The following is a 14,525-nucleotide window of genomic DNA, read 5'->3' as shown; positions in this document are numbered from 1 at the left end:
ACTAAACAAAGCAATATTATATCATATAGAAAATTGAATAGTATAACTAAAGTTAATAAAAAAAAATAAAATAAAATGAAACATATTTGGAATACTGGTGAATACATTAAAATTAATTTACATATAAATATATACATGTTTTAAATGGCTAATTTGAGGATTGTTGGTGAGTTTACAATGATTTTCCAAACTGAACAATTGACTTGATTTAATTTAAGGTTTGAAAATACTGAAGTTTCCTAAAATCAAATGTAAAATCGGAAACTGCTTTGAATAAACTAACGCACAGACATTTACTTCACAATTCAGAGGAACAACCTGTTAGATTGAGTTCGTCTCCTGACTCCTGAGCTCTGGTTTAGACGCTGTTTAAGAAATAATTGGCATTCCTTGTTGGCAACTCTATTAAATTTCCACATAGCTTCACGGAGCAACTCCAAAGAGATGCAAAACAATTACACAGAGCCACAAAATGGCACAAAGTGAGGCACACAACCACAAGAAAAATTTAAATAGCAGAAAATGTGCAAAGCAATTAAAATGAGATAGTGAACAAACTCAAATGGACTGCAAACTCTTACACACAAAATAAATATGCAAATCAAGACAGAACTGACTAAAGGGAGATGCTAAATGAATACAAATAGATACAAACCCCAGTGCAAATGCGGAGGGAAGTGCTCTTAAACACAAAAGGACAGCAGGGAGATGGCGCATGATGCAAAACTGCAGCAAATACATGTAAAACGGCTGCAAACATCAAAACAAATGAAAAACCGAAACAGAGACACTCAGAAAAGGAGCTGAAATGTTGACAAAGTGATCAAGTGAACATGCAAAAATGACAGCTCAAAGGTATGAATCAAGAACAGATGGAAATCTTTAAAAAAAAGAAAAAAGAAAAATTGAGCTGGTTAACAACTGATGAAGCAAACACTTCATGAAACAAAATGGAGTGGAAACATATGCTAATGTTAAAATAAGGATAATTTCAGGTAAAAGACAGTAAATTAGAAACTTGTACAGCTAACAAACTGTTAAACCTCCTGAAGGAAAGATTCAAGGATCAAATGTGAAAAAAAAGGAAGAATACAGATTCTTTTCTTGGACATGGTCCATGTTTAAAGTCAAACTTGAAGGATGAGCTCGCCTGCTGGAAATCTGCTTATCTGTACTTTCACTTGATTCAGTTTCCACCTCTGCACTCTCAGCTTTCGGGGAAAAAAAATAAATAAATAAAAAAAAAGTTTAGCCTTTTTCTACTTGATGCTGATGCAAAATCTACCCATTTACATTTATTAAAAGCACACCTGGGCGGACGGGGTTCTGGATCAGTCATCAGTTACATGGCTGCTGCCGCAAAGGTTACACTTCATCAAATCCTGCTCTATGCAAAGACCTGCTTATTCAGTGATTCGTTCTAATCATTCAGATTAAATGACATTCATTTTTTATTGCGGTGGGTCAGCTTTGTACAGCAGAGATTCATTAACTTGAAACATACTCAAACAGAGACATTCTCTCTCTCTCTCTCACACACACACACACACACACACACACACACACACACACCTTTCATGTTGCTAAATGATGCCTTCCCGAAGCACAGAGGAATGTGAGCACAGTCGCTAATGTTTTGTAGGCATAACTATTTCCCTTTTAAACTCATGAATTTACCCCAGGTGGGGTCAAGTTGGTTTGCGAAGGGAAGACAAACCACATGCGTACGTCTTCTTTTAGCACTGGATGCTGTGAAACAGTAAACAAGCTTCCAGGTTGCAATTTGTTGCCTCTAAATGCGTAATTTACCACAACACTCCATGAACCACTGCATGCTGTTTTCCTACCCCCATTTTCTGTCTCCCTCGAGAATTAAGCCACTAAATCAAATTCATAATACCCACAGGCTTTTTATTTGTTGCCTCTTTTTCATGAATTTTTGAAAAATATGCAGTGCGCCTCTGAGAGGTCTCTCTCTCTCTCTCTCTTGTCTCTCTCTCTCTCTCCTGTGGCAAGGAGCTGAATCACAACAACAACCCTCGCCTACATTTGTTATACACATATTTTCCGTCTTACTTAGCTGTTTCAACGACTACTGCTGGCAAAACACTGCCATCATGTGGTATAACAGGAACTGCACATTTCTACACAGACATCTAGGCCTGATGCACAAATCTCTTTGTTGTCATTTCATTAAAGAACAACAATAGAAATGCAGATGACTTTCCAACACTTGAGAGCTTATTACATAAGCAAATGTTATTTCATAGAAATATATACTTGTACTAAACATGAACACTTAGTTTCTAACCCAAACCAAAGCCTGCTTTGGTCCAAATAAGAATAGAATAGAATAGAATAGAATAGAATAGAATAGAATAGAATAGAATAGAATAGAATAGAATAGAATAGAATAGAATAGAACAAAGACTGTAATGGGCATATTTACAACATAGTAAAAAAAATGGGTTGAATAAGCAACAAAATATAGTGTGCATGTGTATTTGTAGATAAAAAGAAAGACTCTTTCTGCACCATTCCTGGGTCCTCTTCAGTTGCACGTCCAGAGGATAATGGTACGGTATAGTAAGCCTGGAGCTACTCACATGACAGAGTGTTTGATTGGGGGAAAGAAAAGTGTCACTGCTTGTGACAAGTAAAAGACACACTAGTGTCATTGCCTTGGTATGATGCCATGCCAGGTGTTTGGGTTTAACACCCACATGACCCTCCAGTGAAAGTCCAACTGGTGTTGGAAATGCTCTCCTGAATAAGCTGGAGCATAAACTAGTGAACCTGACTGCGCTGAGTCAAGCTGGAGCGCTCATTGTAAACAAGGTTATAATTGAATTGTACCAAGTATTTTTGTCTGCACCTTAGCGCAAAGCCGCTGAATTCACAGAAACACAAATGACACACAGCAATGGTGGGGGCAGGGTAGGGGAATTAACCAGAGATTGCTCTAAGTGGTCTGAACACCTCAGGTGTGAAAATGGCCTAAATCTCACCTGACTCGTTCCAACTTAATTTCCATTCCATCCGCCTGCTTTGTGTGTTCAAAAGAGAACATCCCACAAACTGGCTGTGTAAACAAACCTAGCAGTCTGAAACATAAAAAAAAAAAAAAGAAATAACAATAATAATAAAAAACCTCAAACACACCATCCAAACAAACCGCCTACAGATGAAGCCAGTTGACATAACCCTCAATGTCGATTACACTGAAGGCAGAGGCAGGTCGAACCTCTTGACCTTTTCATTTAGATTTTTTCCCCCCTTCTGTTCAGAACAAGATGCAGAATTGAAAAGAAAACAACAACAAAAAAAAAACAAACATAAGAACCCAGAGTTATGTGATGCAAAATGACAGGTTCAAACATCAATCCATTCTCGAAACCAGCTCGTCTTTGCAAGGAGGTGAGGAGAGGAGACAAGTGGCTTCTGACTGTCAGCGGCAATCATTGGGTGAGAGGCAAGGTGCACCGAGGACAAGTCTCCAGTTCATCACAGAGCAACACAGGATAAACAACTACGTCCTCTAAGGACAATTTAGAGACAGCAATTAAGTTAAAGGGGCAGTATTACGTTGAGTTGACTTTTTTGAGCTTTATATTGTGCTATAATGTTATTCCCTCATCAACATCATTTAGAGTATTGCCTTGATTCTTTCATGCATGTTTGAGAAATCTTTTAATGTCCAATGGCAACCGGTCAGTGGCCCAAAGTGCTTGGTGGGACCCAGCACCGCCTTTGAGCAGCAACTCCCTCTTGGTGCTGCGATTTTCAAGCTTCTGAGGTTCTGCCTCAAATAGCAGCCCATACCTGCTACTCCCTCACTCAGCTCCTTCAGACTAGCCAGCAGCAATTAGCAAACACCTGGTGGAACTGTGCGTTAGCAGAGGTCATATCAGCTACTAACTATAGGCCAGAATGTTGCAAGACAACAGAGTAGCACTGTTGCCTTGCAGTGCAGCCCTGTTGTGTGAAATAGAAATGTATGCATTTCCTGGAAGATCTTGACAGAACTGTGAACCATTCATCCACATTATTTGACAAACAAAAGCAACAATTAGAGGTTAGAATCACAGTTGCAAGTCTTTTAGGAGTTTTTAGCAGATAGCCCTTTAAAAAATCAAAACAACTCATGATCGATTAAACATAATGTGGTGCGTCAGCATTGGTTTTCAAGTTTGCTACATATTTTTAATTGAATTTAGGACTGAAAAACTGAAAAAGATGACCAGGGTTTAATCTAAACCATTGCACTGAAGCTCTGGCTTTATTCTGAGGGAGTTTGTTTTTTCTTTTTCTTTTTTGGCATCTCCCCCAGAGTTGATTATTTTGTCCCCTAACAGGTTTTCTTCCAAGATTGCCCTGCATTTAGCCCTGTCCATTTTCCATTAACCAGGTTCTCCCTGGCTTTTGGAGAACAGCGTCCCAATCATCATGTTTCACAGAGGAGATGGTGTGGTCAGTGGACTTTACGGTTTTATTTTCCAATTCTGTCGTCATCTCACCACAACTTTAACCCTGACCATTCTGGTGAGTTTATCGATCTTCATGATGCTGTTTGCTCACTGACGTTCTCCCACAAACCTCTGAGACTTTCATAGACGAGCTAAATTCAAACTGTAATGAAATTAAATGGCAGTAAATGACACGCTTGACCTTTTCATTTATTGTAATTTATTGCGACAGATTAGTTGGTCTTGGAGTCTAAGGCCAGGTCTTTGCTGTTTTAAAATAATCTCAAAAGCATATAATTTGTTTTTGAGTATAATTTTTTTATAGTTTTTAAACCATTATTTTGCTCAGATTGGTTGATTATCTTCATGGGAAATGCAGGATGTGGTGCACTGCCAGATCTTCCTGAGTGAAACACACAGTCAACTGAACCTGAATAGCATTTCCGATCCGAGTAACCATGAAACTTAAGCAGTTCAAAAAGCTGTAGTGATTTAAGTCAACATCATTGTATAGATTTTTTTTACACTGCCACACTTTTCTGTTAGGTACTCTGACAGAATATTTTCTGTTTTATGCTTCTCACAAAAAAGATAATTCACTACATTCTAACTTTGTCCCCGGTGCAAATAATCAACAACTTATGTCAACCATCCGCTGAAACTAGTGATGAAAGCAGTGTTTCTTTTTTTGCTCAGCTCCCAACTGGGTTTTCTTTTACTGTCGCTCGTTACCTTCTTTTTACCCAAATTGTCAATCAATTACAGTTTATTAGCTGGTAATCAATTTTTACACGCTGACAGATGGCTCGCTGTGAAGACTCCTTAAGGGAAAAAGCTGAAAGGAAAAGAAGAAGAAGAAGTTGGGAATCAATTTTTATTTCTTGTTCTCATACAAGTCTTATTTCTATGCTTTTTTTACATGACAAAAAAAATAAAATAAATACAGTTTGCTATTGTTCAAAGAGATTCTACTATGAAAAATTCCCGTTTTGCAAGTTTTTGTACATCCATTTGGGCCCGTACCGATTCTATAGAAATAGTCCAAGCGCTAAACAAAACCAGCCAGAAATTTTCTTGCAATAACTTAATGCTTTTAGGCTCTGGAAAAAGAACAGTTTCAAAAACCTCACAGTAACAGTTTTATTCACATCACAATCAGTGGACACTGTCTCTCACCTTCCATCCACTTTAATGTTAGAAGATGAGCATGTTTGGTCAGTTAATTGTATCAATTTATACAATGGCTACTGGAAAAGACAAGTGTTGTTGACTATACCATCCAGAAACGTCTTGGTGCATTTTGATAGCTACTCTTCTTCTGCTTCAAGGTCTGACTTACAGTCAAAGATGCAAGGTTGTGCAGTTGTTTTCACATGTATAAAGTGCAAGTGCAAACACTGAGTTGGGGGCCTACAGCTTATTTGCATACAATAAACTGAGTCTTAAAACAGCTCATTCTGAAATAACATCAAAATAGGCAGAACTGAGCAAAAGAAAAATCTGACCAGAGAACGATGTCATGAAAAAAAAAATTAATAAATATGTTTTGCATAACATGTAGACCTATCCTACATTGCCTAAAAGGAAACACAATAAGTCCAGTTTAAGATTTTAGTAAAATATTTAAAACCTTCTTGAATTTAAACCCAATTGACCATTTTTTGTCCTCTCTGCATCTCACCTATATCACTATACTAGAATCGAGTGTCTGCCTTTCTCTTCCTTCTTTCACATCTGATCTCAGTCTGTGCATGTGATTGGCTGCTTTGTGCGCCTATCAAATTCAAGCTGTCTGACTTGATTCATAGCCAGGAGTATCAGCCATATGTGGAGTTCAGCCCTCCCCATATGGAGAGTGTGCTGTCAGGGCTGACTCATTCGCCAAATGACCCGTTACCGATGCAGATGTAAAACTGTTTCACACATTCATAAAACTATTCTAAAAGAGAAAACAGCAAGGCACTTTTGTTCTGTGGGTAAGATAACAACTCACTGAAAACCTTCTAACGGAACTTCACTGCAAAAATCCTCAAATCTCATACTGCAGACCAGCATATTTGAAACATTTAAAATGAATCATGATCTTAAAAGATTTTAGATTTTTCAAAATGAAACACGTATCCTAAAGATTTTTCCTTTGCAGGTCATAGTTATGATCTGAGTTTTATTTTTTTTAAAATAGGCTTCCAACACATTAAAGGCCATATTAATCTATAGTAATACTTATACTGTCTTAAAGAATCTAAATTTTTCTCATATTGATGTAGTCAGATGGTTTAATATGGGGCTGTTGCTATTCATACCTCTCTCTATCCCTTGAACTTTTTCACCTTTCTTATATAAATTCTTGAACAAAGTGGTTGTCACAGCGTAGCTGCCAAATGCAGGCAGAATGCAGAAATTAAATTGCTTTTAAATGGACAGAAAACTCAGACACGGTTTTCTTTATCTCAAACACTAGATGGCAGTGTAAGATTACACTAATATCACTATCCTCATGACTCTGTGCAGCTCGGCAAATATAATCCACAGCAGAATCCACTAATGGTGCTTTTTGTTGAGGATTTGTGTGAAACCGTTTGTGCGTTAGTCGATATGAAATCAGTATTATGTGCTCTCTGTGTTCCCTCGTTGATATTTCTGCCTAACGCCACCCACATCCCTTTGCCACCAGGCTAACTGCTGGGATATGTAAATCCACCAGGTGATTGAACTCAACGCAAAACAAATGTGACAGTCTCCCATTGGTTAAATTTGGGTAAAAATTGTGATTACAGGAGGTCCCGTCAAGGCTGTCGATGCAAAAGCAGGTGTGATGATCCCTCGCAGCAAAGGGAGCTCAGCCCCGACACAACGACTTTCCCTGCATCCTCGCCATCATTTTCAACCTCCTTTCATCCTTTTCCAAATCAGCTAGAAATTTCATGATGGCATCAGCTGCATCTAAAACAAAGATGAAAGGATTTCTGGGGTACGGAGGTAACAAGGGTACTCAACGGGGAAACAGCAAACTAAAACCTCAGATAAAAGACAGTCATCTCGCATCTCGTCTACCTACTTACACACTTAATGACTCGTCGGGATCAACAGCATTGACCTTTTTCAACACCCAGCCCATGGTGTGTGTGCTGGATTAGCAGCAGGATTCTTGACTTGCTGTGATGACCAGGTCTCCAGTCCTCGGTGTCGCCCTGATGCCGTTGGCTGCTAAATGTCATGGAGAATGGAAGGAGAGAGCAGTGAGCTGCACTCAGGCTGTAAACAAATCCCTTTTTTTTCCCCCCCAGCCACGCTGCTCACCAGGGGTCACTTGCCAAGAGCTTGAGCAATTGCAGTGTTTACTTTTTCCTTCAGACACTTCTTTTATAATGACTGACAAGAGAAATAAAAATATAGATGTTGTACAGAAAAGAGGCACGCTTTGAGGACAGAGTTACTCCTGAGGGGCGACTAGATATAAACAGTGTCTTGTGTCTGGAGATGAAGCAGCAATTGCTAACATGCTAGCAATATGTCAATACGACGTACAGTGTCTCTCAAAAGTATACGCAGGCCTGAGGAAAACAATTGATAAATCATCTCAAAACCTTTTCCACATATGGCATACATCCTGTACAGTTGACAAAAAGGAAGAAATGTAATATGCATCCTTAACCTGAAGCCATAGTTTTCAGCAACACTTGGGGTACAGCATGGGTTTTCCAACAAGGACTAACTTGTCTTCTACAACTATGTACTGTGTTCTCTATTTCTGTACTGAGGAGTAGGACTGCAAGACTGAACGCTTTGTTCCCAAGAAAAAAATATCCAGAGATGTGTAATATTTTCTAAGACCACGTGGGTGACAGAGTTGTGATCTGATGAAGCAAACCTAAACTTTTTTGGCCACAGCACATTGTCGACAGTCCCTGGCCACCATTGACATCCGGAACTGGAGGCGCCTTTCTTCGGATGAAACTAAGAATGTTGAAATCAGACATGATTTCAAATGCCAGTTAGGTGTCTTCGAGAAGGCTAAATATAAAAGCTACTGAACTTTCAAGCACGCACATTTCAGGGATTTTTCCTATTGCATCCAGCCAACCCTGAAAGAGTAAATAAAAACTATTAAAAACATCTGGTGCATAGGTCCTCAATCCTGGTCCTTAGTGTCCACCGTCCTGAATAGGTGATTAACAGACTTCTGCAGCAATTGCAGGCATGGAAAGGAGGCAATAGGATCATAATGATTTGAATCAGCTGTGCTGGAGTGAGGAAACATCACAAGCATGTAGGACAACTGCGCTCTAGGGATTGGGGTTGGGGTCTACTGGTTTAGGGTGTACATTTTGAAATCTTTTCCCAATCATCCTCCAAAGCATTTCTATTTCTTTTGTGTGTTTCGCGCTTTTACTTCTCAACACAGAACAAACAAGTTTATGGATTGCAGAGCAAGGAACCCGCACCGGCATTCTAGAAAGCGATGAGGGCTTCGAGTGTTTATGACAGGATATTTTATGGACCCTGTACTGTGAAGCTGACATCTGCTTCCATATTGTTGTACTCGTGTCACCTCATGATTGATGGCGGCACCTGTGTTTGCTGTCAGAAGCAGGTTTAAATGGCTCCAAGTCTTTCATTTGTAGCGGTGCCTGGCATTTACAGATAATGAAGGGCATAATCGGTGCAACCATGAAACTCATCAGTAGTTACACTCAGTTTGAAAAGGCCAGTCATTTGAATGGAAAGTAAAACAAAGACTCAAGGTCAAGATCTGCAGGTAAGAGGGCGTTTTCTTTTCAATTCAGACACTGCACTCAACAGCCGGGCTTGCCTCTGCAGAAAAAAATAAATAAAAATAAGCCCTTGTCATCTTTACAACGTGCATGTGGGTAGGTTTGTCAGTACTCCCTACGTCTGCAATTGACAATGATTGAGAAATGAAAACTAAAATTGTGTCAAAAAAGAATCAAGCAAGTAAAAAAAGTAATTCATTGTACCCATAGGAGCAATTGAAAACATACACACACACTTTCATAGTCTATAGTAACATCAACAGATTTTGGGGAAAGTTGGGAGAGTTGTTCATTACTTTGCACGTTGCTCTCAGCCCTGCTGTTTAAATGAACACAAAAACAAATCAAGTAAAACTTTAGATATCAGATCATCATATAGATTTCAAAGAAAAACTCAGGAGTCCTTCAAATCACAACCCTTTTGACGACAATGTGCCGAGTTATCAACCCAAGCTTTTAGTTTTATCATGATTTAATTAACTTATTGACTAGTTTCAAACTGTTTTCAATAGAGTTTGATCTTAAATTCGAAGATTATGTCCTTAGAAAAGAATGGAGCTGATGTATCGATAAGATGTCATTGGCCCACGATTTATTCCCTTTGGTCAAATACAATTTTTACACCTTTACAAACTCACATTTTATTTATCTGGCTCATTTTTGAAGTGTGAATAACAAAGTTCACACTTCAAGGAAGATATTTCAACAGTGGTCAGACTTTAATTTTGGGACCTTCTAAAACCACAGACTGAGGAAGTGGGTGTATGGATACCCAGTTAGACAGCTTAAAGATTTTTCCATATCCTTTTGACAATAGAAAGATATTTAAATCAAGTCCCATTCTTTTCCATACTTCACAGGAACCAGGATTCTTGTGAAAGATGTTCAATAGGAAAACAGACTCTATCCAGACTCCTTGGTCAGACAATACTGCTTCCTAACAATGTCAACAATGGCAGCTATTCAAATGTGTGTCGTTTGAAAGCTTCATGCAATCGTGTTTCTTTTCAAGCTTGAATAAAGCATATCTTTGAGGTTGTACTTAAAAACACAAGATCCATATTGTGCATGGGAGATTTCTTCATGCTACATTTCTGAGCTTTTGCTAAAGCTGCAAGAGTATTTATACACCTGAAGAAATACTAGAGGCCTACACATCTTTTAAAGGAATCTACAGTCTAATCCGGAAAGAAAATTAAACTGATTTCGGCACAGTAATTATTGACCTTTTTTACATTTACCTGAACTAGGAAGGAGTCCTTTGTGAAAGGGAGCATATTTGAAGAATACTTAAATTCTAACATTTTAATCGCTGCACCAAAACATTTGGGGTTGCATCACTTAAACTTAAAACCTTTCAATAAAACAGTGTAATAGAACATGCATACTAATGTCTTAGAGACTCACAATTACCATATTTAAATTTTAATATTAATAAAGGGTAAAACATGTTATAATAATCTTTGTTTCTCGTTGGTCCACTGTTCCAGTAGCTGCTGGGGGGTGTTTGCCAGGGAACACACCATTTAATTACAAACACTGAAAAAGCACAGACTGCACAATATGCTTAGAAATGTTTTCTATTAAGAAAGCTGACCTCAGGATGCATTTAAAGTCACCAATCTGCCCCCAGAGTGTGAAAAACCTAATTATTATGACATGATTTTTTTACATCCTTCGGTGCTATAGAATTGAAAATCAGAAAAAAAAAATTATTTTAAACCTGCGGTTACCACATTCTCTCCCCCCCAACATGTAAACAAGAATCCAGCAGTGCAGAAAAAAAAACACCTAAACTTCCTGTAGAGTATGCAAAGAACAAAGATTAACCCACTCTCCAAAACAGCCTCCCCCCCATAGCTTATCACACAGTTCATTCAGGCATCACCGAACGCACCAAACGTAACGACGCCGAGGAAGAAACAAACCTATCAGTTTCAGTCAGGAAGAGGGAGTAACCACGTGTTTTCATTCCTCCCTGCTATCGGGCTTCGTTTAATGTTAAGAAACCGACTGAAAACTGCAGTGATGGCCACGCCGGCTTCAGTCTGCTAGCCAGCAGGATGGGACAGAGGGCTCCTCTTCCTCCTGATAGCTTCGCTAAAGACGATGCAAGAACAGAATAATGACAGGCAAAATCACGGCGGTGCACCTTTACAAAGGCAGATACAGCTCCTCACAAAAGTGTCCGTACTCACTGAATTTTTCAGGGGTTAGTCAAGTTAAAGCCAAATCCTTTACTTTACTGACGTTTTACGTGGTAGTCCAACTCAAAAGTTGCAAATGACAAAAATTTAATTACCCTCATGAGGTTCAGAGAAGACACACAATACACAGTCACACTTCAATAGAATGCTTGGAAAGATGTGTGTTGTCAATGAAGACGCTCACATACAATGTGCATTGTTAATGTTATATTGTAAAAATGTTAATGATTTTTGTAATAACATGATAATATACTATGCAAACACAACAAAGAAAGATAAGGTTTTGACGATATAATGTGGTTTTATTTTCTTTATTTTTTCCTTGGTCGGCAGCTCTGTAATTTTAAATAAATGTCTAAATTGAGAATTTTTTTAGGAAGTTTTTTTTTCTTCTGTTTTCATGTTTCAGCGCATAGCAAAAAATGGTTTTGCGAAAAAAAAAATCAGGTTTCATTCTGGTATGAAAATTCAAAACAAAAACTGAAATAACCTTTTAAAACGTGCCAATTCATATTGTTGTGAATTGGTGCTACATAACCTGATTTGAAAATATCTTCATAATAAAAATATAGCATTTTTTAAATGATCATTATTATTTTTGTCCAAAATTATTAAGAGCCTTTGTGAAAGTTGCAAATCCCAGACTCAGGGGAAAAGAATAAAAACATTGAATGAAATAAAAACATAAAATACATTGATATGAGCTGGTTATAACATGACAAAAAGCTTCTAGAAAGTTACTTTAGAAAGACACTCGGTGTGGGTTTTCACTGCAGGACTTAATTCTTGGCTGTCATTGGTCCAGAACAAATGAACTATCCAAACAAAGTCCTGGTGAAGAAAACGTGGTGACTCAACGTACCGTGAGAAGACATCGAGTCACCGCGTTGTAAACCCGTCAACGAAGAGCCTCTTACATTTGACAAGGGCATCTCTTCTCTCTGATGAGGACAAAGGCCGCACTGTCAAGATGGATGGGAAGTGTGAGCCTAAATCCAGCCATGCCTGGGCATCTGACAAGATTCATTTACTTCATAATGAGGGCAGCGGGGATTTATGTGTAATGGGGAGGTGAGTCCAATATCTCAGCGGGCACCAGTTCTTAATTTCAGGCAAATCCACTCACTCATGTCACCGCTCTCTGTGAACGTTGCACCTTTTCACTCTCGTCTGCTCTGCACCGACAGAGGTGGCAGCTTCCCTGATGAGCTCTGCTCTGCTCGATATTTTCAGATCACGGTGAACTGCTGCTGTTGCCAAGAAGACAAGACCGTGGAAGAAATATTTGGACGGCCAAGGAGGAGAAACTTCCCTCCTGTACTTAATAACAAGTCACAGAGAAGTGCAGTAAGGCTAAGCTAAACCGATGCACCGAGTTGCTAAATATATTCAGAGTTTGTTTATGCTCCACGGAAATGCCTGTTGCCTGAAGCGTGTTTTTATGCCGTTAAAATAAACAACTTTGCATCCTGCGAGAGCTCTTTCACATTTTTGGAAAGCCTTTCAGGAGCAGACTCAAAGACATTTGTGTCACCAGAGCACAGTTTCTGAATTTCTAAAGGACACAAGGTTAACAAAAAAAATTTTAATTGAGAAGTGGTATTTTTGAACAAGGACTAATTTGCAGCCACAATAATAATAACCATAATAATGAAAACATAGACACAGTTTAAAAACAACATAGTGAGACAGGAGACAATCCCACACTTCCTCAGAATGAATTTCAAAATAGCATAAAAGTTGGCCAGTTTTTTTTCACTATCTGAAAGTTATATTTTAAAGGCACACCAAAAATACATTTCGTGTCTTTTGCCAGGCTTGCGAAGCAGAGGCTAAACCTAGAGGCGTAAAAGGAACAAGCGGGGAGAGCACAGCAGGTATCTTCAGTCATTACTGGAACCCCAGCAGAAAGGATTTGTGTTTACCGTGAGCAAAGCAGCTTCCCGGTTTTTCTGGTCGGCCAAAGCAGGCTCGTTTTCTCCACCATTTCATTCCACGGCGTTTTGTTCTCAGGCAAAGTTCTGTGCTGTTTGCATTAGTCACGCAGCCGAAGCAGGAGTCACGACACAAAGAGCGCCACTCGCCGTGTCGCCAGAACGAGACGTGTTTTATTGTGGCACATTATAGCAAGTGACAGATCTGAAGATACAGTGGAGTTTCATTTTTTCTAGCTACGCTAAAGAAGCTAACGATTGTAAATGATGTCTCGCCCCTAAAGAAAAGGCCGGGCCAAGTTGTTCACGCTCAGCAGGCCTCGTCTTGCTCCACTGGCCCCTGGACTCGACACTCAGCGCCTCCCTTTTCCATTTTCCAAGGCAGCCAGAAGCCAGTTGGTTTTATTAGAAGTTGTTTTTTTTAAACTATCGCCAAACATTCATCCTCTGTCCTCTGTCTGTTCTCCCTGCCTCACTTCATCTTCATTTCTCACTCATCCCCCTCTCTCTGTGCTGTAGACATTTTCCCTCCTTTTTGACTTCTTTCCTTTTTTAAACTTTCTCACATTTTCACTTAATCCTCCGACTTATCCCCCAGAGCTCATTCCAGTGGATCAGTTTGGCCTGGCTTCTTTTAAACCCCTCTTCCACAGAAAATCAACACAGCAAACACCAACACTAGTTGAAGTTATATTAAAAATTTCCTCTTTTTTTTCCCCTCTCCTCTTACCACACAGTCTTCAGAGAACACGGGTGGCTCTCATCTACTTTGCTTTAATTTAACTCCCACAGATAGACTGACACAAACACATTCTGCTGTCGACCTAAAACTGAAGAGATGGGCCTCAGTTTTTTTTTTTGTACTTTATTGATATTCTGCTGGCTGAACTTCCCAGGGGGGAGGTCGTGGTCAGCAGCTCTAAAATAATTACAACAACAACAAAAAAGAAAAAAAAAAACGAGCTGAGAGTCTTCGATCAGCGGCGTGATGAATTAATAAAAAATCTTTTAATTTGAATGAGTCTCTTTTAGTTTTGTTGCCTTTAAAAAAAAAAAAAAAAAAAAAAAAAAAAAAAAAAACCCCTTGGGATTTTTTTTTTTGGAACAAAAAAACGGGGGGGGTTTTTTTTTTTTCACATTTAA

The 14,525-nt window shown here is 38.9% G+C and overlaps 1 long non-coding RNA gene across 1 annotated transcript in view; it reads right to left on the bottom strand.

Annotated features, from left to right (window-relative positions):
* Positions 1-5,348: 5,348 nt before the first annotated feature.
* LOC106963010 (uncharacterized) overlaps positions 5,349-14,525 on the bottom strand; it is a 180,825-nt gene continuing 171,648 nt past the window's right edge. Inside the window, exons 3-4 of the long non-coding RNA XR_001428098.1 lie at positions 7,529-7,673; positions 5,349-7,409 (exon numbers count right to left, since the gene is read on the bottom strand). This is a non-coding gene — a long non-coding RNA (uncharacterized LOC106963010). The remainder of the gene's footprint in view (positions 7,410-7,528; positions 7,674-14,525) is intronic.

This window comes from Poecilia latipinna, unplaced genomic scaffold (genome assembly GCF_001443285.1).
Source record: "Poecilia latipinna isolate Pla-1442-1.1 unplaced genomic scaffold, P_latipinna-1.0 Scaffold61, whole genome shotgun sequence".
Classification (NCBI taxonomy): Eukaryota; Metazoa; Chordata; class Actinopteri; order Cyprinodontiformes; family Poeciliidae; genus Poecilia; species Poecilia latipinna.
Note: the sequence above shows the minus strand (reverse complement) of the source record. Positions and strands in the feature narration are given on the sequence as shown.